General features: G+C 41.5%; 1 long non-coding RNA gene across 1 annotated transcript in view; it reads left to right on the plus strand.

Moving 5' to 3' along the window:
• Positions 1–489: 489 nt before the first annotated feature.
• LOC133480107 (uncharacterized) overlaps positions 490–25265 on the plus strand; it is a 34032-nt gene continuing 9256 nt past the window's right edge. The window contains exons 1-2 of the long non-coding RNA XR_009789185.1: positions 490–905; positions 4449–4516. This is a non-coding gene — a long non-coding RNA (uncharacterized LOC133480107). The remainder of the gene's footprint in view (positions 906–4448; positions 4517–25265) is intronic.

The raw sequence follows: 25265 nt of genomic DNA on the forward strand, positions 1-25265 counted from the left end.
ACATTTTTCAGTGGGATTCTGTTCTGTTTGTGGATTGGGATGTACAGGCCGTTGACACTGTCATGCTGTTACCAGATTCTCAGAACACACAAGCCTGCTGTGGCGATGGACACGATAACAAGTGTAACCAAATCATTTGTTCTTACACATATTGAACCGATACTTGTTGTTCTAATTTCGCTTTTTGGGCAAACGTGTGGTTAACTTTGTTGTTGTTTTTGTTGTAGTCAAAAAGCGTGGCCAAGCAGGCATTTGTATACGACAACCAAAAAATTAAAACAGTTGCTCAGAAGCACACTGATAAAAAAAAAATAAAAGAAATCTCAATATCCAATCACGAGGCGCGTATTTTCCGACAAAGTCCTAATTCTGGCCAATGACGAGCCTCGGTGGGTGGGGAAAGCCTTGACGCACTGAGACTCGTGATTGACGCAAGCTTTGTTGCTAATTTTAGCACCTGGCAGACTGAGGTTGGAGGTTGATAGGGAGTCCATTCATTGTGCCGGGGCGGGACCGACTATTTCAGCGTCGCAATTGTGAACCAGCCAAGCCAAATATAGTGGTAGACAGGTATTTTTAGCCTTACAGCGTGTCCCCGTTTGCATTCGACCGAGGTGATACGGGATACCGGCTTGAAATGCCTCCAAAATTGAGCTTGCGCTCCGTTTAACAGTCATCTGATTTGACGCTGCCACCACACTTCCCCCCCCCCCCCCCCCCCAAAAAAAAGAAAAAAAAGCAACTGGACAAAAGCGAACACCGCAGCTGTCGAGAGTTAAATCTCGCCACTTCTAAGTCGCTCTGTCCGGGGACTCGGGGACCGGTGTTGGGGAAACGCGGCTCGGTTCGTTGCACGGCAGGTTTGGGAGCCGCGTACAGCCGCTGCATTTAGCCGCTTCATTGTGGTCAGTACTCCGGGAAGAGATTAGCCTCAGTTGGGCTACAGTCAGGTTGGAGGCACAAAAAAAAATCGGGATGTTCGGCTTTTGGGGAAATTTTCAGAATGGATATGAAATGTGCTATAACATTTACAGGTGAACTTAATTTGTGTCATCACCATAAGGTGTAACAGGGTCAATATCACTATGAAGTGCCTGATGTCCTAATCAGAATCACTCAGTCATCATGAAACTGCAGCAGAATAATGAAACTCTGAGGTCTTACGATAAGTGGCCAAACATACCAATAAAGTACAAAGATGATCATTTTTAGTATGTGTGTAGGTTGGATGTTGTCAAAGTGTACATGCTCACTCTGTCAACGAGAACTATTAATTAATATAAAAACTTTCAGAAATTAAAAATATATTTCTAACGGAATCGTGTTGTTGTCCACCAATGTGCTAAATGCTAACATTATGCAGAAATGTCCAACCTGTCACCAAGTGCATGTATTTTGCTATTTGCAAGTACATTGTTTGCTTGCAGTCAATTTAAAAAACAATTGTGGGAACCTGACCACTGGGCGTTTATAAAAAGAGAGCACAACACATCTACTTCATACAGTGAATATTAAGTTTGATGGAAAATCTCAATTTTTGTTAAGTGAAATGGGGACATACACATGTCAACAGACATACAGTATATAGAGAGACCGGAAGAGGCACAGAAAGTCAGAGCCTGGGAAATTTATTGGATCATACACTTGTGAATTTTGTTGCTCAGCTCCTTGCTGGAGAACAGAAAGTTGTGCAAAAAGTACTGAAACATTGAACAGTTGGACGTGCAATCCAGTTAGTGCTGCCGATACATCCCACTGAAGCGACAGCAAAGCAATCCAAGTAACATGAGCAGATATGTTTAGATAAATACAGGACAAGCACAACAAATGGATGCATGCCCGATCTTCCGAGTGGTTAGCTACGTCTGCCTCACAGTTCTGAGGTTAAGGCTTTGAAACTCTGTTCTGGCCTAGCTGTGCAGCGCTTGCTTGTTCTTGCTTGTTTTTGCCAGGTGATCCGGTTTCTTCCCACATTCCAAAAACATGCATGTTAGGTTTGTCTAAATTGTCCATAGGTCAGAATGACAATGGCTGGTAGTTTGTCTGTAGGTGCCCTGCGATTGGCTGGTGACCCCAGTCAAGGGTTTACCCGACCTCTAGCCCAAAGTCAGCCGGTATAGGCTTCAACTCATCCATCCATCCATTTTCTGAGCCGCTTCTCCTCACTAGGGTCGCGGGCGTGCTGGGATAGGTCCCAGCTATCATCGTGCAGGTGGCGGGGTACACCCTGAACTGGTTGCCAGCCAATCGCAGGGCACATACAAACAAACAACCATTCGCACTCACATTCACACCTACGGGCAATTTAGAGTGTTCAATTAACGTGCATGTTTTTGGAATGTGGGAGGAAACGGGAGTGCCCGGAGAAAACCCACGCAGGCACGAGGAGAACATGCAAACTCCACACAGGCGGGGGCGGGGATTGAACCCCGCTCCTCAGAACTGTGAGGCTGACGCTCTAACCAGTCGGCCACCGTGCCGCGGCTTCAACTCATCTACGTCCCTAAAAAGGTATAGAAGATAAGTGATAGGCGATGTACTGCATGATTAGATTCATGTTAAGTTATCGCTGTTGGCACAGAACACTCAGGACCCCCTGTATAATTAATGTTAAGTTGTCGCTGTTGGGACAGAAACTGAGGACCCCCTGTATAATATCAATTTTTTTGTAAATTCACTATGGCGCTCAGAGGTTCTTACCATTGTTTCTTAACCAATGACCACCCTGAACGCTGATGTTGGCTTGACATCCCAGAAAATCCCTGTTCATCCACCAGCCAGGCAGCCTAGACCTCCCCCCAAAATTAATATTTACCCTTGAAAGTATGCATTGAAAATTTCGGAAATATGCATTGGCCAAGCTTGTTTGTGACACACTGTACTTGTGTATGTGCGTGCGATCAGCACATGGCAGGGTTCTTGCCAGCTACATTGTCAACACATCACGAGCAAATGGGGCACACTTAACACTGCATTTTACAGTGCCTGAAGTGTATGCATTTATACATTGATGACGTGCAACAACACAATTTGTACACCTATTATTCAGATGTCAGATCATTACTCTCAATAAGGCATTGGTCACATGTCCTATGGTTTGTTCTGTTCTGTTCTGCTTTGCTTTTTAAGGACATCCGAGGCAAATTCTTATGAAAGGGTGGCTTTATTTTGTAAAAGGGGCTTTTCATATTTGTTGTTACTGTTGGGGGACATCTGCACAAGCGTGACCCTGCATCAGTTCATGTTCTTTCCCTGGAGCAGGTCCAGGTCACTAGAGTCATTCAGACTGTCAGAGGAGCAGTTTTCTCAGTTGTCAATTGTTTGTGTGTTTCACCCGGACTTTCTCTAGCTGCCTCACCATGGTGACCTGTAAATCCAGATTAGGCCGCTCCATTATTCCGCTAGGCCTGTAGTAGAGTAATATAAGATTATGACCATGTCTTTATAAATAGAATCATATGTGCTGGTAAGGAACAGTGTTCTCCTGCATTGAAATTCAGACGGGGTTTACGCACACAATGTCTGGTTTGTTAATTAAAAAGCCGCTAAGCTGATCAAAATCGGGATTTTACATTTCTTCTCTCACGTGAAATAAAACAAAAAAGAGCATTTGAAAGGTAATTTAACATTCCTTAATGGAGGCAATCCAAATCCAATCCCCCCCCCCCCCATCCCTTTTCTGAGCCGCTTCTCCTCACTAGGGTCGCGGGCGTGCTGGAGCCTATCCCAGCTGTCATCGGGCAGGAGGCGGGGTACACCCTGAAGTGGTTGCCAGCCAATCGCAGGGCACGTAGAAACAAACAACCATTCGCACTCACAGTCATGCCTACGGGCAATTTAGAGAACATGCAAACTCCACACAGGCGGGGACGGGGATTGAACCCCGCACCTCAGAACTGTGAGGCTGACGCTCTAACCAGTCGGCCACCGTGCCGCCTCCAAATCCAATATAATCCAAATTTATTAATGGGGCAGATTTAAAAGCAACATGGTTGACCAAATTGCTGTATAATTCATTTAAAACACATAGAAACACATGGTACAAGGAAGGTTCTTGTAGACAAGATGCCAGTTTTACTTGCTGGACTGCTCACCAACCAATTGCAGGGCACATAAAGACAAACAGTTCTATTCACGCTCACATTTACATCTAAGGATAGTTTACAGTCTTCAATGAACCCAACATGCATGTTTTTCTGAATCTGGGAGGAAAGAACCCACACAAGCACGAGGAGAACATGCAATCGCCACACAAAATAGCTGGAACCGAGATTCGAACCCCAAACCTCCGAACTGTGAGACCATGTGCAAAACCTGCCATGCAGCTTAAAATTAAAATGTAACGTATATACTGTATATATTTACTACAGCAAGCAGTGAGACAGGACAGCAAATATATGCTTGCCTCTGTCTGATGTTTACCCGATGATGATTTTATTATCCCACAGGTCGCTAAAACTGGGTTTCAATCAAAGTGATCAGAGCGGGATACGACTGAACTTCACTGAAAAGAATGGTGAGTCAAAGTGTTGATCCAGTTATTGTTACAGATCACATCTATATGCAATGAATAATAGCCTTGACATCCGGCTATTGATGAGGTTATGCTATTTATTCATTACCGGTAATTCAAAAGATAAGGCAAAAATTACCATGACAATTTGTGGAGAGACGGAGCACATGCCATGATGCACCCTTTTAATTTAGTGTGGATATGGATTAAATTTGTGAAAATGTGTGAAAATCTGTGGATAAATAGGCATGCTGGCAAAAGAAAGGAAATACAATCTAATATCATTCAAACACATTCCGGAGGTGAGTATCTATGGGGTTGACTATTTACTAAGTTCTTATCTTTGTGGATGCACTAGTCCTCGGTCTAGTCTTGGGTGTAGTTCTTTTTGAATTTTCGGAACTGTCCAGTCAGCTCATGTTTATAAAAAAAATAAATAAATAATACAATTAATTATTTTTTTGTAACCACTCCTGGCTCGTAGACCTTTGAAATTCGTTTGGGAAGATGACATAACCACAGTCGTGAGTTTTGTCAAGTATGAAAGGCTTTTCTCTTGTCGGGGGCTTGGCACAAGGTCAGACTTTGATAGGCACGACTGGCAGCGGCGATATATCAGTCATTTCTAATCAAGAACTGTGTAATAAATTAGCGATTTTTTGTTTTTAGTGAATTAAATTAGCGACTGAACATGATTATGGGGGAGGTGTTGTGTTGATTTGGTGCGTAACAGTATTTGATAGCAATGTAATACCAACTTCAATAATGTGATTTGAAGTGTTTTTTTTTTTTTTTTTTATTTATTTCCTGATAAGTACTAGTTTTGGAGATTCGAGCATTCCGCCTGACAGCGACGTTATGTTCTTCTGAATCAACAGTGCCTAGTGCTGCGCTCCATTTTGCCTCATTTACTACAAGATCGCGCTTCCACACAATTGGTAGAATTCTCAATGATTATCCCCAGTAGTCCAAATTGCTGCTTTGGGCAGATTAGGATGCTTTGGCCTTGGTCAGTACAAAGTGCCATTTTGGTGTGGGGGAGCTGTCTTGCGCCGAGATAACGTTCAGTCTTGTGAGATTTATGGCCAAGACAGTTCCTTCCTTCAGATCAAGAGTCAGTTTGTGAGCCGTTCCTGCATCTTGGCGGCTTAGGGACGGACACACAAGCACCAAGATGTAGTGAACTGTGGATTATCGTAGAGCACAAGTGAAAAGTGATTGTGTCACTTTGAATGAGGCCTCTATGTGGACCGGCCAAAGCGGTAGCACTCAGCGCTCTGGTGACACCGGAGAGCAAGGAGAGCTCAGACAGAGGCGGAGGGGAAACAGAGGAAGGCTTTTATCTGACTGTCACCAAATATGCTGCAACTGTACGTCAGAGCACAAGGAAAGGGAGGGCGTGCGGGGGAGGGGGTTGCCGTCGCAGTGGGACGCTGCTCAATGGTGCTATTCTTCCTTTTCCGTGGGCGCACACACCCTGGGGGGGATTCCCCCACCCGGGAGTGCCCAAGTGGAGTAACGCAAGCCATCATAGCCTTATCAGCCCAATGCCCAAAGACAGGAAAAAGGGGTGAGAAGTGTTTCCATGAGCCACGACACAGGCGGACGTACAGTCTACCACTCTGGGCCATTAGACGGATAGTCTGCCACTCCGGGACATTAGTAGATGCTATCACGTGTTTTGGTGCTTTCCTCACCAGTGTGGCTTTCCACACAGAGTAACGTAAAGCAGCGTGTGCAAAATGTTCCGTCGTTTCCCCCCACGCTTGTTCGATGGCAGATTTATCACCTTTTTTTATGGTTACGCTGGTCAAATTTAACCGCGTGGTTCAGTTATTCAAAGGTTGTGTAACAGTGTGTGTGCGTCCCATCCGTCTTTTCTTTGTGTGCACATTTCTCTACATTGTTTTTGCATACATGTGCATGTGAACAGGTTTATGATTGTGTTGGCGTTTAGCACCTCCACTACACACATTTTCCTCTATGCCATGGAATAATTTGCATTGTTACAAAGAGCGAATATCACGTTGTGTGCACGTTTAAAATCGGGACTGTATTCACTGTTCCAGGTTATGGAAACAATGGGTGATAGCTTTATATGATTATTGCATGTGCAGTTGTGTTTAGACTGTACTTAAAATATCACTATCCTTAAGCTGTTATTACCACACCCACAAATCAAAATATACATTTAAAATTGCAATTGGCTGGTGACCAGTTCAGGGTGTACCCCACCTCTCGCCCAGAGTCAGCTGGGATAGGCTCCAGTACGCCCGTACCCTAGTGAGGATAAGCGGTTTAGAAAATAGATGGATGGATGGAATTTAAATATACCTGAAGATTTTAAACCGTAGTGGTATCATAGCATAGAATGAATTTTAGGGACGGGGCCAGACTGCGAATAGCGAAAATCCGTGGGTAATTGACCCGAAAAAAATGAAAAAATAAAAACAGGCTGAAAAAAGTTTAAACATTTTAACTCAAAATTGAAAAAACTAATATGTTTAGTCTTGCTAGTCATACTTTCAAGTTGCAATACACGTTTATGTGCTCTTAATCTCTCATAGTTTGGTGGGTTACCAAAAGAAGAACATGAACTCTTGAGCAATAGCATCACATGGTTAGATGACGATGATGGGTTTTACACATTTTTTTTTTTTTTTTGGAGGAATTACCAACCAACCCTGAATTCGAGGGGGCACGGTAGATGACCAGTGAATCACCACAGTGCCATTTTCAGGGAGACGTTAGAAAGGGGAACATACATGTGACATTGTTTTGTCACTGGTGTCGAAACCTACCACTGAGGAAGAGTGCGGTGACCTTAAATGATGTCTGGGAGGTGGTAATGCAGCAGGCAATGGTTTTAAAAGTTAATGAATCGATTAGGAGATACCTGTATAGTGGATATAAAAAGTGTACACACCCCTGTTCAAAAGACCGTTTTTTAAAAATAAAAATAAAAAGAGACAAATAGAAAGTAATTGAAAACTTTTTCCACCATTGTGACCTACAATCTGTACAACTCAAAAAAAAAAAAAAAAAGTTTAGTGAGGGAAGTAAAAATAAATAACTTCCCCTCAAAAAGATTTCATTTTCTTTCAAGTGAGTTGTACAGGTTATAGAGCACATTAATGCTGGAAAAGGTTTTGAATTTTTTCCCCCCCTTCTTTTCATTTTTTTATGTTACGAAAACCCTTTTATTGTTTAATCCACTATCACTATAGGAGGAGATTTGTGGCATCAGAACGAACACCTTACCTATCTCAGATCACTTTCACCACAGCTCATTCCACACCCCCAACTCTAGCCAAGGTTCAAGCATCATAAAAATAGAACTGGCTTATCTTGTTGAGCACAGCGATTGCATTTTGGATTGTTCTCGTTATAGTCGGCACGCAGTATTCCACACAGAGAATTTTTGTCTAACACAAACATAAGGTATTGTGACTAAATATGTGACTGATGTTTGATTCTGTTATTCCCAGTAATGTCACTGTGTAACAACCCAAGGTATCCCCCCTGCCCATCTTCCCTGCGATACTCTTAACTGGAATCGCCTAGAATATAGAACAGAGTAGACTATTGTAACCAGCCACTACGATCTGATTTGAACTCAGTTTGTCAGTTTGTTTTTCAATTTTTCTGATCGTATCTAACTGTGATAAACAAGATTGATAGTTACGTATGCTGCATCAAACTTTCACCTCAATTTCATCCCAAGTACAGCTTGTTGGGGTGTCCATGTGAGCCTCAGTCAGTCGGTCAGTCACTTAAACGGGTCAAAGACACATCCTCAAACACATTTTCATCAAGTTAAACAAGGGGTTAATGTATCAGCGGTTGCCTTCAGTAGATGGATAATTATAACTCTCTGCCTTTTAATGAACACATTCCAATACATCTTGTCTCTCATGGGCAGTACTTTTATTTTCATTTTGGGTGTTGAAAAGCCAGTGCCACAGGATCTGTTTAAACAGAAACCATCACTTTAACTTGCATCCTGACTATAATATAAACATTGTCTTATAGCCTTATAGAAGACAAAGGCTAATTGCTGGTGACAACAACTCCTTCCAACAATTGAGTGTTTCGTAAAGGTGCAATAGAACATATTAAGTTGTTCACTTAAAGGGGACATATGGAAAAGTGACTTTTTTAATTTTAATAGTAGATGGGTGTTTGGAGCGCCTGCCCACTGAAATGACAACATGTATTTCCATTGAAGCATGTCACAGACATTTTATTAAGACACCTGGGAACTATATTAATTTGTAAAACGATAACATTATATATCTCATTTCAGTTTGTTTTTTAAAATTTTGGAACAATTATAAAACATTTCAAATCCAATTTCTACTCGGTTTTCAAAGTAAATGAATGAAATGTTTCTGTGGATGTATTGAGACAAAATATTCATGCATGCTTAACTTCAGGTATGTACAGCTTGGCTTAGATAACGAGAGGGACTCAACTTGGCTTCAGTCACGTTTTGTGTGTCTTTGTGTTTGTATGCACATGCATTATACTGCTCAGGTTTATTCGGGTTTTATTGATGGAGTATTAATACCCTTTTATTAATCTAGGATTGCAAACATTTCTCAGTAAGTGCCACTATCTAACCCACAGTAGGTACAGTGGCTATAAAAAGTCTGCACACGCCTATTCAAATTCCAGGTTTTTGTGATATAAAAATGAGACCAAGAAAAATAATTTGAAAACCTTTTCTACAACCCCAATTCCAATGAAGTTGGGACGTTGTGTTAAACATAAATAAAAACAGAATACAATGATTTGCAAATCATGTTCAGCCTATATTTAATTGAATACACTAGAAAGACAAGATATTTAATGTTCAAACAGATAAACGTTATTGTTTTTAGTAAATAATCATTAACTTGGAATTTTATGGCTGCAACATGTTCCAAAAAAGCTGGGACAGGTGGCAAAAAAGACTGAGAAAATTGAGGAACGCTTATCAAACACCTGTTTGGAACATCCCACAGGTGAACAGGCTAATTGGGAACAGGTGGGTGCCATGATTGGGTATAAAAAGAGACTCCCTGAATTGCTCAGTCATTCACAAGCAAAGATGGGGCGAGATTCACCTGCGTGAACAAGTGCGTGAGAAAATAGTCGAACAGTTTAAAGACAATGTTCCTCAATGTACAATTGCAAGGAATTTAGGGATTTCATCATCTACGGTCCATAATATCATCAAAAGGTTCAGAGAATCTGGAGAAATCACTGCATGTAAGCGGAAGGCCGAAAACCAACATTGAATGCCCGTGACCTTCGAACCTTCAGGCGGCACTGCATGAAAAAAACGGCATCAATATGTAAAGGATATCACCACATGGGCTCAGGAGCATTTCAGAAAACCAATGTCAGTAAATACAGTTCGGCGTTACGTCCGTAAGTGCAACTTGAAACTCTACTATGTAAAGCAAAAGCCATTTATCAACAACACCCAGAAACACCGCCGGCTTGTCTGGGCCCGAGCTCATCTAAGATGGAGTGAAGCAAAGTGGAAAACTGTTCTGTGGTCCGACGAGTCCACATTTCAAATTGTTTTTGGAAATTGTGGACGTCGTGTCCTCCGGGCCAAAGAGGAAAAGACGCACGTTGTTATGGACGCAAAGTTCAAAAGCCAGCATCTGTGATGGTATGGGGCTGTGTTAGTGCCAATGGCATGGGTAACTTACACATCTGTGAAGGCACCATTAATGCTGAAAGGTACATACCGGTTTTGGAGAAACATATGCTGCCATCCAAGCAAAGTCTTTTTCATGGACGCCCCTGCTTATTTCAACAAGACAATGCCAAACCACATTCTCCACGTGTTACAACAGCGTGGCTTCATAGTAAAAGAGTGCGGGTACTAGACTGGCCTGCCTGCAGTCCAGACCTGTCTCCCATTGAAAATGAGTGGTGCATTATGAAGCGTAAAATACGACAACGGAGACTCCGGACTGTTGAACAGCTGAAGCTGTACATCAAGCAAGAATAAGGAAGAATTTCACCTACAAAGCTTCAACAATTAGTGTCCTCAATCCACAAACGTTTATTGAATGTTGTTAAAAGAAAAGATGATAAACACAGTGGTAAACATGACCCTGTCCCAGCTTTTTTGGAATGTGTTGCAGCCATAAAATTCTAAGTTAATGATTATTTGCTAAAAAGAATAACGTTTATCAGTTTGAACATTAAATATCTTGTCTTTGTAGTGTATTCAATTAAGTATAGGTCGAACATGATTTGAAAATCATTGTCTTCTGTTTTTATTTATGTTTAACACAATGTCCCAACTTCATTGGAATTGTGGTTGTATAATTAATGTTAACCTGTACACCTCAAATAAAAAAAAAAGAAGAAATCTTTTAGAGAAATGTGGTTACACAAGTCTTATACACTGGGAATTTGGATGTGTTCAGAATGAACCAATCACATTCAAACTCATGATAAGTGGGAGTCAGCACACACCTGCCACCTTTTGTAGTGCCTCTGATTAATGAAGTTCAGCTATTCTTGTAGGCTTTTTCAGAAAATTTTAATTTTATTTTTTGCTTTTCATCAAAAGCCTGAAGGTTTTGTGCTCCACTGACTGCTATTTGGAACTGTTCATAATTCCCTCCACCTTGTCTAAGGACCCAGGTCCAGCTGAAGAAAAACAGCCTCAAAGCTTCACTGTCAGGATGGTGGAGAACAGTGTTGGGTTTGCAAACATATCTTTTGGAATTATGGCCAAAAATTTCACCCTTGGTTTTATTGGACCATAACACATTTTCCCACATGCGTTTGGGACATTTACGTCTTGCCACCCTACCCAATAGCCTAGACTTATGAAGATGGGAGATTGTTGTCACATGAACTAAACAGCCAGTACATGCCAGAAATTCCTGCAGCTTCTTCAATGTTGCTGTTGGGCTCTTGGCAGCCTTCCTGACCAGTTTTTCTTGTTGTTTTTTTTTAATCAATTTTGGATGAACGTCCAGTTCTTGGCAGTGTCACACTTGATGATTATGACTGTCTTCACCATGATTTCTCAACTCTGACACTTAAATGGCATCATTCTGCCTTGAAAATAATTCAGTTTTGGTCATTTACGACCTAGATTTAGAAACTTTCACCTTTGGTGTAGCCAGTATTCACTGCCTCTGTGGGTTTCATCAGGAAGCTCCCAGAAACCCTCAGTGTGGAATCAGTTAAAAAAAAGAAAAAAATGCATAGCAACGTTAGTCCAGGTTGGAGGAGTGCCAAGCGTTTCTTCTGATGCTCAGCCAGCTTCATACCTGCAGATCAAGTACTTAGTTTGCCACTCCCCATGACTGGAACCACTCATTTATTTAGTGGGAATGCAGTGGCCATAAAAGCAGTCTTCAGTTGCTGCTGACATACGATGTTTGCACAGATTACCAGCCTCAACTACTGTGTAATTTTCATCAATATGCAAAATAAAAATGGGGTTTTATAATTTTTTTCCAACAACTTGATGCCCCAACCTAGTGGGGTTGATAATTTTGCACCTTTTGAAAGTTGAGACACGCTGCTATTTTTCATATGGTACAATTTGTGGCTTATATGGACAAGAAAGTGCTTCTCCAAATCAGGTGTCTCAGTCACAGTGGTGGGCCATGCATTTGATACCTGGGCCTTCAGTAGGGACTTACCCGACATAAATCCCCTGTCACCCACGATTGTGTCGCAATTGTAGAAGCCATCAATACTATTCAAAAGCGGAATATAACAGCATATTATCTGTAGCAGTTCAGAATCAATATTGATCTAATAACCTGACAAAACCATAAAACATTCAAATGAAATACAGTGGGTACGGAAAGTATTCAGACCACCTTACATTTTTCACTCTTTGTAATATTGCAGCCATTTGCTAAAATCATTTAAGTTGATTTTTTTCCTCATTAATGTACACACAGCACCCCTTATTGACAGAAAAAAAAACGGAATTGTTGACATTTTTGCAGATTTATTAAAAAAGAAAAACTGAAATATCATACAGCCATAAGTATTTAGACACTTTGCTGTGACACTCATATATTTACCTCGGGTGCTTTCCATTTCTTCTAAACAGCCTTGAGATGGTTCTACATCCTCATTGGAGTCCAGCTGTGTTTGATTATACGGATTGGACTTGATTAGGAAAGCCACACACGTGTCTGTATAAGAACTTACAGCTCACAGTGCATGTCAAAGCAAATAAGAATCATGAAGTCAAAGGAACTGCCTGAAGAGCTCAGAGACGGAATTGTGGCAAGGCACAGATCTAGTCAAGGTTACAAAAAAATGTATGCTGCACGTAAGGGTCCTAAGAGCACAGTGGCCTCCATAATCCTGAAATGGAAGACGTTTGGGACGACCAGAACTCTTCCAGAACTGGCCGTCCGGCCAAACTGAGCAATCGGGGGAGAAGAGCCTTGGTGAGAGAGGTAAAGAAGAAGCCAAAGATCACTGTGGCTGAGCTACAGAGATGCAGTCGGGAGATGGGAGAAAGTTCTAGAAGGTCTGCGCATGTGAATGGTTGTTTTTCTATATGTGCCCTGTGATTGGCTGGCAACCATTTCAGCGTGTACCCCACCTCTCGCTCAAAATCAACTGGGATAGGCTCCAGCGCACCCCCGACCCTAGTGAGGATAAGCAGTTCACAGAATGGATGGATGGAGGTTACGCATGTACAATAGGTCAACTCAGTGCTTCAGATTGTTTTTCAGCCAGCAGAGAAGGCCCTGCTGGCCCTGACCGCTCACCACTGCTCACTCAAATTGTAAAACTTCCATCTCGCCATTATGGTCCATTCACACTACACCAAAAAGTGATATTCCTCAATAAACTGTCTTTTGTCGCTAAAGTAGGAAACGTATGTCTGTAATGTTTTTCTTGAAATCCAGAGAGAGTTGCTATGACTTTGGCTGCTTTATGGTACTCTGACTCACTGTTGTGGTTTTACAACTTAGACATGAAGGACAAGTGCTAGCTTGTTGATGCTTAAATTGTCTGTTTACAAATCCTGCAACCTAACCTCAGGATCAGCCCCCATAGACACTTTGCCACGCACTTCTTTGAAAAAGCGGAAATTATTTTTATTTTATTTTTTTGCATATTGTGTAACTGATTTTGAAACTTTTTTTTGTTTTTGTTGTTGAGCATATCATTTGATGTGGCATTCAACATCTTGGCACATGACTGGAAGCAGAAGGTGCGAAGCTTTTTGGTTTGGCTGAATTCTAGTGTGAGTCCATTGCACACATAGGCGTCGCCAGAAAGAAAAACAAAACCAAGGACACAGTGCTATTTTTATTTTTAGAACCTATTTAGTTGGGCTGTTGTGTAAACCGTCCCAACTTCAAAGGATTTGGAAATTATTGTATTCTGTTTTTATTTACGTTTTTCACAACATCCCAACGGCGGCATGGGGATCGACTGGTTAGCACATCTGCCTCACAGTTCTGAGGTTCAAATCCCGGCCCCGCCTGTGTGGAGTTTGCATGTTCTCCCCGTGCCTGCGTGGGTTTTCTCCGGGTACTCCGGTTTCCTCCCACATCCCAAAAACATGTGTGGTAGGTTGATTGAAGACCCTAAATTGCCCGTAGGTGTGAATGTGAGTGCGAAAGGTTGTTTGTTTCTATTTGCCCTGTGATTGGCTGTCGACCAGTTCAGGGAATACCCTGCCTCTCACCCGAAGATAGCTGGGATAGGCTCCAGCAAGCTCGTGACCCTAGTGAGGATAAGGGGTACAGAAAGTGGTTGGATGGATGGACAACGTCCCAACTTCATTGGGATTGGGGTTTGTAAATCAGACAAAACAAACATGAGAAAGAGTTAAACAAACACACAGTCATTTAATTATAGCATTTAAAATTACAAATCCATTTTTCTATACTACTTAGCCTCATTGGGATCTTGGGCAGGGGTGCGTAGGAACGCGCTACATTTACTCCGTTACATTGATTCACTATACACTTTTATTTGACAGAATCATCTTTCCATACATTTTCTATATCTCTTGGCCTCAAAAGTGTCGTGGGTGAGCTGTAGCCTGACTTTGGGTGACCCTGCTTCACTAATAATAATACCCGGTAATACAATTTTCATGTTTCTTCTCTTTAAATGTCAGAGAACAGCTGCACCAAACTAAGGTCAGTGGAGGTCCTAACCTCAACTCACCTCCACCTGTCACCGCACCACTCTGAATCTTTACACCTGTCCGGTTATCTCAGGGAACGCGCTGTTGACCTCTCTTTAAGCCTTCCGTTCACTCCGTCCTCTGTGCCCTCTTTCCCTTTTTTCCTGTCTTTTGTTTCCCCCCTCCTGGTCCTTCACTCCATGAAGAAGGGGAACTTCCACTGCAGTCTCGCATCCAGGAACAGGCTTCCACTGTGGAAACAGCCACATAATACTGCTCAAGTGTATTTTCCAAATGGGGGCGAGGGAGAACACGCACGCACTACCGCCCCCCCACCCATTTACAGCTGAGTGAATAAATGCGCCCGGCAAACTATTTTGCACATACGGTATCTATGCAATGTCCAACAATGATTTTTAAACAAAAACAAAAAAACCTTCCAATTTGTTTTTAAATTTCCCATCCTCTTCATTCACTTAATTCAATTACTAGTGAGCACCCAAACTGTGTCCAGAGCAGAGGTCTGTATGTCACCGTGTGGTGTTATTTTTGGTGCCACTATGGTTAACCACTTCGTAGCTTTGATGGATTTTGCAGAACACTCTCATACAAACACACAATACACACAAAGAACCATCAAGCTTCAATCAAATCAGACCACATGCTTTAACAGGAGTCGTTACCTATTGACAAGCAGTCGTCTTCACAAGGCCGTTACACCAATGTGAAGCGAAAAAGGAAGAACATATGGAACTGGCCGACTCGTTGCAGCTGCCGCGGCGTTCGTATCCTGTACTCTTGTGAGAATACTTTCTGCGAGTGTGTCTATGCGACCTTTTGTCCATTTATTCAGAAGAGCGTTTCGACAGTTATGCCGGAACAGAAAATAAAAGTTGAAAGCACCATTGTAATGTATCCCCAATACTTACAATGTAGCGCATGTGATGTGATTTTATGCTTGTGATTTACATCGACTTGGCAATGTTGCATTTTAAGATTGTTGTCTGAACAGACAAACAGTATGCTGACGTTTTGCGAGTTTAAATTGTGGTGCCGTACAAACCAAAGTGTTTTCAAACCTTTATGTGCACTTGCTTTGGATACGCTCAGCTGCAGGGTTTGACGTGATGCGATGATGGCATCTCACAACCACTATTCATTTGTTCTTGTGTAACTGTGCCTAAAAGGCTGATTCTCTGAGTGAATGGTACATACCAAACAAAAAATGCAACACGCTTTATTTTTCATTTTCACTTTTTACTTTGAGTCTTGTGGGTTCTCATACGACTTTCCTAGCCTCAGAAGGTTTTTGGGCCATTCATCACTGGCATGATCCTTTTTTTGTTGTTGATGGAAAGACCTATAGTTTGATTCAACCTCAACAAGCTAAGTTTTAGATGTAATAGTTTCGCCCAATGCCTCTTACTTACGTCTCTCTATTTTGGACCTAAATTCCTCCTATCAAGCCAGTGGAATAGTGGAAACTCGTTGGGAATGGGTTCCATGGAATGTGCTTGGCAAGATTCCTTCCGTCTTTCCCCCAGTGGAGTTGACTCCTCACATAAGATCATCAATGTGCATGTAAATAGAGCACAGAAATGTCAGCTTAACACAAAAGTAAGAAGATAAGTGATATTTCTTACGACCTGGTCTCCAGCTACCTTGTAGACAGTGGTAACTTTAAACTGATGCAACAAGACATAAAGAAGCCAAACCAATGTGATTATGTGCTGAAAAAAAAAAAAAAAAAAAGTTTTCCAATATCTTCTCTTGAAATAAACATTGCTGGATTGTTTTAGAGTGTAGTAATGTTTGTAAAGCACCACACACACCGCTTTGAACTGTAATATGAGCACCAAATGCTAAGGTAACACAAAACTGGGATAGTCCAATATTTTTGACAAGTTAGTCAATGTGTTGTATGTGGGCCCCCTCCAATGCTATGCAAAAGAATACTCAATACATGTGCGTTTACTCTTTGAGTACTTTTTTTTTTTTTAGTTTTTAAACTTTTATTCAGGAATTTTTGTGTGCAATACATTTTAATATAATTATTATTTAAGTAATATTTTTATTTGTATTTTAATATTGGTCATGTTGGTGGTACATGGAGCTCTAAGTATTTTTTTAGGTGCAAAAAGTTGGAGAACCACTGTTATAGACCAGTAAAATATGTAATCTAAGGTCACCATGGCAACAACAGAGGCACTACTCTCCTTATCACGAGCTACTGTACCATCACAAGGATTAGGAAAATGTTATTTTAGGAAGAAAAAGTGCGTCTGTTGCATGATAGGTCATTTTCTTTTTTGCCTCTCCGACTTGTCATCGGTTTGTATTTTCTCATACGGTTTTCTGTGTATCTGTCTTCGTCTTCCTCCCCCAACACTGAAATGAAACTTCTGGTCGACCTTGTGACTCATCTCTCCCACGCTGACCACACCGCTGCTGTGTGGACCAAGTCTCATGCAGTAGCGGCACATACTCAAAATCTGACACACACTCTCTCTGACCCACACTGTTGCGTCACACAATCTTTGTGGTAACTCCAAGACAGCTGTTCTTGCACAACGGGCCTCTCGGCCATGATGTCAGAGCATTAATGTGTGTGATTGGCTAACGGAGTGCGTCCTTGTGTGTGTGTGTGTGTGGGTGGGAGTGTCTATGTCATAACGAGTATCAAAGTGTCAAAAGTGCTGTGACCTCTGTTGCGTCTTGCGCTTCACCAGCAGTTGGAAAAATGTGTTATTCGTAGAGCACATTGATGTGAGCATATCATGTTAGACTTCAGCTTAGTGAGCATCTGCTTCTCAACTGTTGTCATCGTGGGACCCGCATTTTCCTATTGTTGAGTCGTGACCCACTTTTATGGATGTTAAGAATAATAAAGAAAGTGAATTGTTAAAAGAATAGCCTCCGAAAGCATAGTAACACCAATACCTATTCCATTTCAAAGTATTCCTGACTTTGCTACTACTTGAACATATAACATTAGTCAACATAATTTAGTCTTGTTTTAGTATCATTTTTATATTATTTCTTTTCTATTCTATTTTTTATTCTTGAAAAAAATAACTTGGATTTGCACACCAGTTTCGTTGTACATATCTGTACCATACAATAAGTGCCTTCTATGGCGGCAACGTAACCCGAATTTGTACGAAAGTCAGAACGCGCTAACACAGTTGTAGTTATAATTACAGTCAATGTTTGTATGAAAAACGCTTCTGGGCCATGAACATAAGCTATGCCTACAACCTAAAAAAAAATGCATCTTCCATGACAGTACACTATGCCCCATAGTGTGCTAGCCACTTAGCTCATAGGCTAGCGCACATAAACAGAATCATCTTTATTTCGCCAAGTATGTCAAAAACACAAGGAATTTGAGCCGCTCTAGTACGACAACAGACACTCAATTGACAGAGAATACTTTAGAGACATAAAGACATTGAGAAAAACAGTCACTGACCAATAAAAGGTTGCTAGTAATCTGGTAATGCCGGTACAATTATTATTATTTTTTTGACAATTGTGCAAAAAGATATACAGTTATCTTTCCCTGAAGTGTCTCCGTTGTGACGTCTCGCTCGGAGCAACGTTACGGCAAACACGACGGCTCTCCATGGTGAAGTCCTAAAAGTCGCCATGACAACTCCATCCGCAGCCATGTTGTGTGCCAAAACACGCAACTGTCACCTATGCATCACCACTATTCACACAAATGCTCATGGAGTCACTATCGCACACAACAAAGACACCCACGCGCGGACAAACGTGTGTGACGCTTTTAAAACGGGTGCCAAAATAGATGCTTAGTATAAAAAAATGTGTTTGACTGTTAAATTTGTACGTTGCTGAGCAAGATGACCAAAATGAGTCCCTTTTAGCTGCTACTTATTTTTATTCCACAGTGTCACTCAGTTTTGATGCGTAACAGGTTTGTTTAAAAAACAAACAAAAAAAACACACACCAAAAAAAAATCAAAGTGTTGTGTTTGAGCGAGAGACACTAGAGGCATGTGCCTGAAGGTGATGCCATCCTGGGGGGCTTTCAGCACCGGCCAACCCCACTTACTCACCTCTGTACACACACGCATGCACACACACACACACACAGCTCGCCTTGAGCACATTTTAGTCCTCAATGGTCGCCCCCTCCGTGATCTCTTCCTATATCTCTGACCCATTTTCCTGCATGCACTGTAGCCACCCGCTCTGCCACACGCCCACCCTTCTGTGTTTCCACTGGGGTGGAAAACACTAGTAGAGTGGGAAAAAATGAGGGGTGGTCTCAATGGAAGATGACTTGGAGGGGGAAGGAAAGTATCAGGATGAGTGAGTCTGTCCATTAACCGCCCCCAGGGGTACACCTCAGGATTGGCCTTTGCACTGTGTGTGTGAGAAAGCATTATTGGAAGGATGGAGGAAGAAACAACATTCCCTCTCTATCTATGCACTAAACAAGGCCTGTCATTGGCACAGAAACCACATTTCTTCATATAAAAATAACAGAACAAACTAGGTACAAGTCTTTTAAAATCCTTTTAAAAAATTGTCTTGTCAGCCCTAAGAATTCATGCTTAAGAAAAACAATTTAGAAGAGAATGAGTGGTTGTAAGGGTGGAACTTCCTTGTCATGTCTTGTTGTCATGGTTACAATAATGACATTGTAGTTGAGCTAAGAAGGTACAAGTATGAGATTCCGCTTTCTCTGTGGGTGTCATTATGTCCCTTTTGCATTTGAATATTAATTCATTTTGCTGAAAGGAATATAATGCTTCTGACATTTCTAGGCCACTTGATAATATACCACAGGAGCTACTTCTCCCCATTCAACGCTGCACAGAATTCAAACAGCTTGGCGGTAGAAGACCTTGGAGTTGGACCTAAATTTCAGAAGAGTCCAAAACTCAAACAAGAGTCTAGAAATTGAATGAAAACTGGACAAAACAATACCAAATGACAATAATATTGTGTTTTTTTTTGTTGTTCTTTTTTTTACATAAGTCTAAACGGAAAATCAAACTGATGACAATAGAACTTAATTAGGGACATCTCGCCATTTTTACATTCCCCACAGTGGGATGTTACTTCATGGTGCATGCTTCGAGTGAGCCTCTGTATGTTTAATCAGTATGCCATGACAGATTTGCGGAAACCAGGCACATGCAGCACTTGAACCTACAACCTGAACACATTCCCTCATATGCATATACCCACACAATGAGGAGCAATATTTGCAAATAGAATTCTCAAATGCTAAATTTCTCTGGGGCTAATTTAAGTCTACAACCCCAATTCCAATGAAGTTGGGACGTTGTGTTAAACATAAATAAAAACAGAATACAATGATTTGCAAATCCTTTGCAATCTATGTTCAACTGAATACATTACAAAGACATTTAAAACAGATGAACATTATTTTTATTTTTTTGTTGTTTCAAATATTGTCTCATTTTGAAGTTGATTCCAAAAATGCTGGGACAGGGGCAACAAAACACTGGGAAAGTTATTAATGTTGAAAAAATGGATCAGTTGTTTACAAGCAAGGGTGGGGCGTGGTTCACCACTTAGTGAACAACTGCGTGAGCAAATAGTCCAACATTTCCAACGTTTCTCAATGTACAATTGCATGGAATTTAGGGATTTCATCATTTACAAGTCATCAGAAGATTCAGAGAATCTGGAGAATTCTCTGCATGTAAGCCGCAAGGCCAAAAACCAACATTGAACGCTCTAGACTTTCAATCCCTTAGGCAGCACTGCATTAAAAACAGCATCAATGTCTAAAGGATGTTGCCACGGGGGTTCAGGAACACTTCATAAAACAATTGTCAGTTAACACAGTTCGTCGCTACATCTGCAAGTTAAAACAAAGCAAAAGCCATATATCAATGACACCCAGAAATGCCACCGCCGGCTTTTCTGGGCCTGAGCTCATCTGAAATAGGCTGACGCAAAGTGTGCTGTGGTCTGACGAGTCCACATTTCAAATTGTTTTTACAAATCACGGGCGTCGTGTCCTCCGGGCCAAAGAGGAAAAGGACCACCCGGCTTATTAGCAGTGAAAAGTTCAAAAGCCAGCATCTATAATGGTATGGGTGTGTGTTAGTGCCCATGGCATAGATAACTTGCACATCTATGAAGGCACCATTAATGCTGAAAGGTATATACAGGTTTTGGAGCAATATATGCTGCCATCCAAGTAACGTCCTTTTCAGGGACATCCCTGCTTAATTCAGTAAGACAACGCCAAGCCACATTCTGCAGGTATTACAACAGCGTGGCTTCATATTAAAAGAATGCGAGTATGAGACTGGCCTGCCAGCAGTTCAGACCTGTCCCCCATTGGAAATGTTTGAAAGAGTTTGCATGTTCTCCCCGTGCCTGGTTGAGTTTTCTCCGGGCACTCCGGTTTCCTCCCACATCCCAAAAACATGCATGGTAGGTTGATTGAAGACTCTAAATTGCCCGTAGGTGTGAATGTGTGTGCAAATGTTTTTTTTTGTTTCTATGTGTCCTGCGATTGGCTGGCGACCGGTTCAGGGTGTACCCCGCCTCCTGCCCGCGACCATAGTGGGGATAAGCGGTAAAGAAAATGGATGGATGTATTAAATTCCATCTTTCCTTTTTTAGAAAAGCTAACTGATCAAATAGGTGTCAAACTCAAGGCCCGCTTCCAGATCTAGTCCTCCACGTCATTTCGTGTGTCTTGCGAAAGCTCGCGAGTAATTTTGCTACTTTGAATTTTGTTCAAAACTAGCTATAAAAATGGTAATAATAGCCAAAGGCTTCTGATGGGTATATGATGGGTCGATCATTAGGGTTCCCACACAGAACATATTATGTTAAGTTAATAAGTGTAACTGCCTTGCACTCGAGCCACATTCCTAGTCTGTAAACAAACAGTGCAGTTCAGTTTCTGGCTGACCATATCTTTAAAAAAAAATGTTTTTTTTAAATAGCGCTGTACAATTGCAACTTCCAGCAGAATTTAAACCTTCTCTCACGGGATCATCAATGGTTTGAAAGCAACAACAAATGCCATTTTCATTATTTTCATTTTCATAATAGTTTGTACTGTTCAAACACTGTTGCACTTGTCTGCATCCTTTGTTGTTGCACTATACTAAAATTAAAATATTCAAGCTATTGATGTTTCATTTTAAACGTCATTAAATCTGTCCCTCTTTTAGCATTTCTTTCCTTTACTGGAACCAATGTAAACCAAACTGTCACCACCACTCACCGAACTGTGGGTTTTGATGGGGCCTCCTGAGGGCAGCCAGAACTATACTGAACAACAACATAAATGCAACATTTGTTTTGGCTCCCATTTTTCATGAGCTGAACTCAAACATCTAAGGCTTTTTTTCTACGTAAACAAATGGCCCATTTCTTTCAAACATTGTTCACAAATCTAAATATGTGTAAATGGGCATTTCTCCTGTATCGAGATAATCCATCCACCTCACCTGGATTGTTGTGACCATCACCTACCTCCTTTTACAGCATGACAAAGCACAGTCCCATGTTGCAAGGATCTGTACGCAATTCCTAGAAGCTGAAAATATCCCTGCTCTTGCGTGGCCAGCATACTCGCCTGACATGTCACCCATTGAGCTTGTTTGGGGGGGCCAATATCCTGCCAATATCCAACAGCTTCGCACAGACATTGAAGAGAAGTGGACCAACATTCTACAATCAACAACCTGATCAACTCCATGTAAATGAGATGTGTTGCAATTGCTGGACACACCAGTCACTGACTGGTTTTCTCACCCTCTTGGATACTGTAAAACTGCACATATTAGAGTGGCCTTTTGTTGTGGGCAGCCTAATGCACACGTGCAATAATCATGCTGCCTAATCAGCGTTTTGATATGGCACACCTCTGAGTTGGAAGGATTATCTTGGCAAAGGAGAAATGCTTACTAACACAGATTTACACAGATTTGTGAACACTCTTTGAGAGAAATATGCCTTTTTTGTAGATCGAAAACGTCTTAGATCTTTGAGTTCCGTTTTGGAAAAATGGAAGCCAAAATAAAAGTATTGTATTCATATTTTTGGTCAATGTGCAATGTGGCCCGCAACGAAAGCTTCCACTATCTCACAGATCTGTGTACATGTCCGGGTGCAACTGGAAGACTCTGTTCACAATCTCTCTCTGCCATCTTTGGGTTCTGTTGTGGTCCGGTATGGTCAAGGTAGCTATAACGCCACCCACTCTCCTCTCACTCGCTGCTTGCTTCCTGTCGTCTCATGATGTAAATGGAAGTGAGAGAACGCCCACTCTGTCCCCATTGCCATGACAAATCATATGACACAAGTACTGCAATGACACAGTTTTATCACCACTAGGTGGAGAGAATAACAAAAGTAATAAATAGCGGCGTGGTGTGTGCCATGACGAACTTTATTTTGACTGTAAAAAATCCAAAGAGGGACGTTTGTTGCCTACACGCCTTTGTTGAACAACAAGTGGAGAGCATGTTTGGTTATTCCAACGGTGTGGGCACCACCAGTGGAAGACTGCGTGGGTTTCTGTGGCAAGGAAGTGTGCACATTCACTGATTGCTCTCACGCATATGCATGCGCATCTGTATTTTGTGTATGTGTTAATCCTGGAAAGAGAAGTGAAATGGACTCTTCCGCGTTTACTAAAATTAGATCTTCCACTGCAGCTTGCATCACTTCCTCTTATGCATGCGTGTTTACTGTACTGTATAACTTAACAATTTCCTTATCTGGCTTTATGTGTTGTGTGTTGGTTTTATTGCGTGTGAGTGGAAAGCGGTTTTTATGTCACGGCACAGTCAGTGGGCCAGAAAACAGCTGGTGACTCCCGTCAGAGCTCGAGGATGTGCACCGTGCTGTGTTACATTGTTGTTACTATGTATGTACATCTGTGATAGTACACACACAAATATAGACTTGTGTGTGACTTACTGAGAAAGAGACGGAAAGTGGTGTCTCATCACGTGACGTCAATTTCTGGTGTTTTCCAAACCAACCTGGAAGCAACACAGATGAGGATGTGATGTCATCATCACCGTCAGGCTTACTTTCTCGCACAAACTTCACCTCCCTCACCACTCCTTAGTTTTCGCTGAGGCTGAGTCTATATTTCCATCTTTTTTTTGCATTTATCATCTCTTTATCTCTCCCCCTAGTGCTGGTCCGTATGGGAGGAAGCAGCCACTGGCGGGTTTTTTTCATGAATGGGATGTGTTGTTTACTTACTGATGAAGCTATTTCTGTCAGTGCTGGATGATGAGCACACACTGTGTGACCACACCAACTTCCTCTTTTATCGCCCTTCCTCTGTTGATTGGTTCAGCCCCGCTGCTTGATGGAATTGGCGGTGCGTAACTGAGGTGGTTGTAAACTTGTGAGTGCGTATATATTCTTGTGGGTGTGTGTTGAGGGCTCTCAGCATGATGGGAACTTCAAGTGTTACAGCACTGCACACAGATAAATATTGATAGACAAATAAATGAATGAAATAGTATAAAAATGTTTACTTTTTTGGGGATCTCATTTAATATTATATATATATGAAGAAATGGAAAATACTATTTTCTCGGGCCCGTCAATCAGAATCGTCACCTTTCTCTTACGGCAAACCTGCATTTTAGTGACAATAAAAATAAATTGTCAAATTGTACCACTTTTGGGCTGTTTGCTTATGTGTTTCTTGCAGCTGTAAGATTAAATCACATTTGAATAATAATTCAACAATATTTTCACAATCGTGCGCCTGTGTGGTAGTTGCTGCCGGCATTCTGGTCACAGTCAACTTGACTTAGACTGCTTCCCCTGTAATCTTAATCAAATCTAATACGCATGGAGTATTAATTGTGATCTCCAGACGAGGCCTTTACATTCCCCACAGTGGGATGTTACTTCATGGTGCATGCTTCGAGTGAGCCTCTGTATGTTTAATCAGTATGCCATGACAGATTTGCGGAAACCAGGCACATGCAGCACTTGAACCTACAACCTGAACACATTCCCTCATATGCATTTAGCCACACAATGAGGAGCAATATTTGCAAATAGTATGCTCAAATGCTAAATTTCTCTGGGGCTAATTGAAGTCTACAACCCCAATTCCAATGAAGTTGGGACGTTGTGTTAAACATAAATAAAAACAAAATACAATGATTTGCAAATCATGTTCAACATATCTCCAATTGAATACACTACAAAGACAAGATATTTGATGTTCAAACTGATAAACTTGATTTTTTTAGCAAACAATCATTAACTTAGAATTTTATGGCTGCAACACGTTCCAAAAAAGCTGGGACAGGTGGCAAAAAAGACTGAGAAAGTTGAGGAATGCTCATCAAACACCTGTTTGGAACATCCCACAGGTGAACAGGCTAATTGGGAACAGGTGGGTGCCATGATTGGGTATAAAAGGAGCTTCCCTCAACTGCTCAGGGCGAGGCTCACCTCTTTGTGAACAAATGTGTGAGAAAATAGTAGAACAGTTTAAGGACAATGTTCCTAGACGTACAATTGCTGTCATGAACGGAACAGAGGATAGGACCCAAAAATGCACGACTCCATAACAAATGGACAGTTTCAAAAAGATAT

The sequence above is a fragment of the Phyllopteryx taeniolatus genome, chromosome 6 (genome assembly GCF_024500385.1).
Source record: "Phyllopteryx taeniolatus isolate TA_2022b chromosome 6, UOR_Ptae_1.2, whole genome shotgun sequence".
Taxonomy (NCBI): Eukaryota; Metazoa; Chordata; class Actinopteri; order Syngnathiformes; family Syngnathidae; genus Phyllopteryx; species Phyllopteryx taeniolatus.